This window comes from Zonotrichia albicollis, unplaced genomic scaffold, assembly GCF_047830755.1.
Source record: "Zonotrichia albicollis isolate bZonAlb1 unplaced genomic scaffold, bZonAlb1.hap1 Scaffold_139, whole genome shotgun sequence".
In the NCBI taxonomy this organism is placed as follows: domain Eukaryota; kingdom Metazoa; phylum Chordata; class Aves; order Passeriformes; family Passerellidae; genus Zonotrichia; species Zonotrichia albicollis.
The window spans coordinates 145,001-150,000 of NW_027428356.1; positions in this window are offsets into that span (position 1 = coordinate 145,001).

The following is a 5,000-nucleotide window of genomic DNA, read 5'->3' on the forward strand; positions in this document are numbered from 1 at the left end:
CGGAGCCCCAGACATCCCGCTCGCTCCCTTCTCTCTCGCCGACGTGGCCCGCGCGCGCCTTCGTCGCAACGGCTCCTCGGTGCCGCGGCTTAAGGCCGCCAGAGAAAAATCCGCGGAGGCCGGGCGGGCGCCCCCACTCTCTGCCCGCGCACCGGCGCGCCTAAACCGCGGAAAAAAAAGAAAAAACGCGGACCCGCGTGGCAACCCAGCCCGCCCGGCCCAAGGGGCTCGGTCGATGCGCCCGCGACCGAGGTGGACGAGGCGCCGCCGCCTCGCCCGGGAAAGGTCCGGGGGGCTCTCGGACTCTCTCTCTCTCTCTCTCTCTGTCGGGTGCCGGGTCCGTCAACTCCGAAAAACTCCGCCCGCCAACGCGGGTCCCCGGCTTAAGGCCGAGGAAGGGGGACGGCTTCAACGAGGCGGCCCGGGGACGGGGCGCCCCGACCCCGGCTCCGCAGCTTCACCGGGCGGGCGGACGGCCCGAAACAGTGCCCGCCGAGTGGGCCCCGGCTTAAGGCCAGGCACAAAAGGGACGAGGCGCCGCCGCCTCGCCCGCCAAGCGGCTCTCTCGAATCGCCTTTCACAGCCCTTCTCTCTCGGCATCCCGGGGGGAGATCCGGCCCCTCCGCTCGGCAGCCCTTCTCTCTCGGCATCCCGGGGGGAGATCCGGCCCCTCCGCTCGGCAGCCCTTCTCTCTCGGCATCCCGGGGGGAGATCCGGCCCCTCCGCTCGGCAGCCCTTCTCTCTCGGCATCCCGGGGGGAGATCCGGCCCCTCCGCTCGGCAGCCCTTCTCTCTCGGCATCCCGGGGGGAGATCCGGCCCCTCCGCTCGGCAGCCCTTCTCTCTCGGCATCCCGGGGGGAAACCGGCCCCTCCCCGCTGGCAGCCCTTCTCTCTCGGCATCCCGGGGGAAACCGGCCCCCTCCGCTCGGCAGCCCTTCTCTCTCGGCATCCCGGGGGGAATCCGGCCCCTCCGCTCGGCAGCCCTTCTCTCTCGGCATCCCGGGGGGAATCCGGCCCCTTCTCTCTCTCTCTCTCTCTCTCTCAATCTCTCGGCCTCCCGGGGGAACCGGCCCCTCCGCTCGCAGCCCTTCTCTCTCGGTCTCTCGGGGGGATCCGGTCCGTCTTTTCTCAGCCCTTCTCTCTCGGCCTCGCTCTCACTGTGCCAACTTCCCCGGGAGGGACGGGAGCCGGAGCCGAGCCACAAGGAGACTCGCCCCGGCTAGGCGGAACACTGGCTTTTTCCCTTTGCCGGCCATCTGAGTGCGGCTGCTCCTCTCCGCCTTAAACGTAGGCACAGCCTCAGCCAACCTACGGGGATGCGGCCCGTCACCTCGCTCCCATAATACGGGCAGATAAGTCCCAAGCCGCCGAGGCCTCCAAGAGGACCGATGGAGATCGACCGGGAAGGGGCGCCGCCTCAGGCCGCAGTCTACGATGAGGCAGCCGGAGGCAGCCGACAACAGCGACCCCTTGGTGAACTTCCGCAGCCGGCCGAGACAACAGGTCTACCCGGCACCCGCCGCTATTTGACTAAGTCCCGCCGGCGCGAGGTAGACCTGGTGTCCCAGGGGCCGGGGTAGACCTGGTGTCCCGGGCTCCGGGGTAGACCTGGTGTCCCGGGCTCCGGGGTAGACCTGGTGTCCCGGGGGCCGGGGTAGACCTGGTGTCCGGGTCTCCGGGGTAGACCTGGTGTCCCGGGGGCCGGGGTAGACCTGGTGTCCGGGGCTCCGGGGTAGACCTGGTGTCCCGGGCGCCGGGGTAGACCTGGTGTCCCGGGCTCCGGGGTAGACCTGGTGTCCCGGGCGCCGGGGTAGACCTGGTGTCCGGGTCTCCGGGGTAGACCTGGTGTCCCGGGGGCCGGGGTAGACCTGGTGTCCGGGGCTCCGGGGTAGACCTGGTGTCCCGGGCGCCGGGGTAGACCTGGTGTCCCGGGCTCCGGGGTAGACCTGGTGTCCCGGGCGCCGGGGTAGACCTGGTGTCCCGGGCTCCGGGGTAGACCTGGTGTCCCGGGCGCCGGGGTAGACCTGGTGTCCGGGTCTCCGGGGTAGACCTGGTGTCCCGGGGGCCGGGGTAGACCTGGTGTCCGGGGCTCCGGGGTAGACCTGGTGTCCCGGGCGCCGGGGTAGACCTGGTGTCCCGGGCTCCGGGGTAGACCTGGTGTCCCGGGCGCCGGGGTAGACCTGGTGTCCCGGGCGCCGGGGTAGACCTGGTGTCCCGGGCTCCGGGGTAGACCTGGTGTCCCGGGCGCCGGGGTAGACCTGGTGTCCCGGGCGCCGGGGTAGACCTGGTGTCCGGGTCTCCGGGGTAGACCTGGTGTCCCGGGGGCCGGGGTAGACCTGGTGTCCGGGGCTCCGGGGTAGACCTGGTGTCCCGGGCGCCGGGGTAGACCTGGTGTCCCGGGCTCCGGGGTAGACCTGGTGTCCCGGGCGCCGGGGTAGACCTGGTGTCCCAGGGACCGGGGTAGACCTGGTGTCCCGCCAGATCCGGAGAAGACCTGGTGTCCCCGGCCCGAGAGCCAGCAGACCTGGTGTCCCCGGACCGAGACGGGGTAGACCGGCTGTCCGCGGCCAGAGACGGGGTAGACCTGGTGTCCCCGGCCCGAGACGGGGTAGACCTGGTGTCTGCGGCACAAGACGGGGTAGACCTGGTGTCTCCGGCCAGAAGCGGGGTAGACCTGTTGTCCTAGAGCCCGGGGTAGACCTGGTGTCCCGGGGGCCGGGGTAGACCTGGTGTCCGGGTCTCCGGGGTAGACCTGGTGTCCCGGGCGCCGGGGTAGACCTGGTGTCCCGGGCTCCGGGGTAGACCTGGTGTCCCGGGCGCCGGGGTAGACCTGGTGTCCCGGGCTCCGGGGTAGACCTGGTGTCCCGGGCGCCGGGGTAGACCTGGTGTCCCGGGCTCCGGGGTAGACCTGGTGTCCCGGGCGCCGGGGTAGACCTGGTGTCCGGGTCTCCGGGGTAGACCTGGTGTCCCGGGGGCCGGGGTAGACCTGGTGTCCGGGGCGCCGGGGTAGACCTGGTGTCCCGGGCGCCGGGGTAGACCTGGTGTCCCGGGCTCCGGGGTAGACCTGGTGTCCCGGGCGCCGGGGTAGACCTGGTGTCCCAGGGACCGGGGTAGACCTGGTGTCCCGCCAGATCCGGAGAAGACCTGGTGTCCCCGGCCCGAGAGCCAGCAGACCTGGTGTCCCCGGACCGAGACGGGGTAGACCGGCTGTCCGCGGCCAGAGACGGGGTAGACCTGGTGTCCCCGGCCCGAGACGGGGTAGACCTGGTGTCTGCGGCACAAGACGGGGTAGACCTGGTGTCTCCGGCCAGAAGCGGGGTAGACCTGTTGTCCTAGAGCCCGGGGTAGACCTGGTGTCCCGGGGGCCGGGGTAGACCTGGTGTCCGGGTCTCCGGGGTAGACCTGGTGTCCCGGGCGCCGGGGTAGACCTGGTGTCCCGGGCTCCGGGGTAGACCTGGTGTCCCGGGCGCCGGGGTAGACCTGGTGTCCCGGGCTCCGGGGTAGACCTGGTGTCCCGGGCTCCGGGGTAGACCTGGTGTCCCGGGCGCCGGGGTAGACCTGGTGTCCGGGTCTCCGGGGTAGACCTGGTGTCCCGGGGGCCGGGGTAGACCTGGTGTCCGGGGCTCCGGGGTAGACCTGGTGTCCCGGGCGCCGGGGTAGACCTGGTGTCCCGGGCTCCGGGGTAGACCTGGTGTCCCGGGCGCCGGGGTAGACCTGGTGTCCCAGGGACCGGGGTAGACCTGGTGTCCCGCCAGATCCGGAGAAGACCTGGTGTCCCCGGCCCGAGAGCCAGCAGACCTGGTGTCCCCGGACCGAGACGGGGTAGACCGGCTGTCCGCGGCCAGAGACGGGGTAGACCTGGTGTCCCCGGCCCGAGACGGGGTAGACCTGGTGTCTGCGGCACAAGACGGGGTAGACCTGGTGTCTCCGGCCAGAAGCGGGGTAGACCTGTTGTCCTAGAGCCCGGGGTAGACCTGGTGTCCCGGGGGCCGGGGTAGACCTGGTGTCCGGGTCTCCGGGGTAGACCTGGTGTCCCGGGGACCGGGGTAGACCTGGTGTCCGGGGCTCCGGGGTAGACCTGGTGTCCCGGGCTCCGGGGTAGACCTGGTGTCCCGGGGGCCGGGGTAGACCTGGTGTCCCGGGCTCCGGGGTAGACCTGGTGTCCCAGGGGCCGGGGTAGACCTGGTGTCCCAGGGGCCGGGGTAGACCTGGTGTCCCGGGCTCCGGGGTAGACCTGGTGTCCCGGGCTCCGGGGTAGACCTGGTGTCCCGGGGGCCGGGGTAGACCTGGTGTCCCGGGCTCCGGGGTAGACCTGGTGTCCCAGGGGCCGGGGTAGACCTGGTGTCCCAGGGGCCGGGGTAGACCTGGTGTCCCGGGCTCCGGGGTAGACCTGGTGTCCCGGGGGCCGGGGTAGACCTGGTGTCCGGGTCTCCGGGGTAGACCTGGTGTCCCGGGGGCCGGGGTAGACCTGGTGTCCGGGGCTCCGGGGTAGACCTGGTGTCCCGGGCGCCGGGGTAGACCTGGTGTCCCAGGGACCGGGGTAGTCCTGGTGTCCCGCCAGATCCGGAGAAGACCTGGTGTCCCCGGCCCGAGAGCCAGCAGACCTGGTGTCCCCGGACCGAGACGGGGTAGACCGGCTGTCCGCGGCCAGAGACGGGGTAGACCTGGTGTCCCCGGCCCGAGACGGGGTAGACCTGGTGTCTGCGGCACAAGACGGGGTAGACCTGGTGTCTCCGGCCAGAAGCGGGGTAGACCTGTTGTCCTAGAGCCCGGGGTAGACCTGGTGTCCCGGGGGCCGGGGTAGACCTGGTGTCCGGGTCTCCGGGGTAGACCTGGTGTCCCGGGGACCGGGGTAGACCTGGTGTCCGGGGCTCCGGGGTAGACCTGGTGTCCCGGGCTCCGGGGTAGACCTGGTGTCCCGGGGGCCGGGGTAGACCTGGTGTCCCGGGCTCCGGGGTAGACCTGGTGTCCCAGGGGCCGGGGTAGACCTGGTGTCCCAG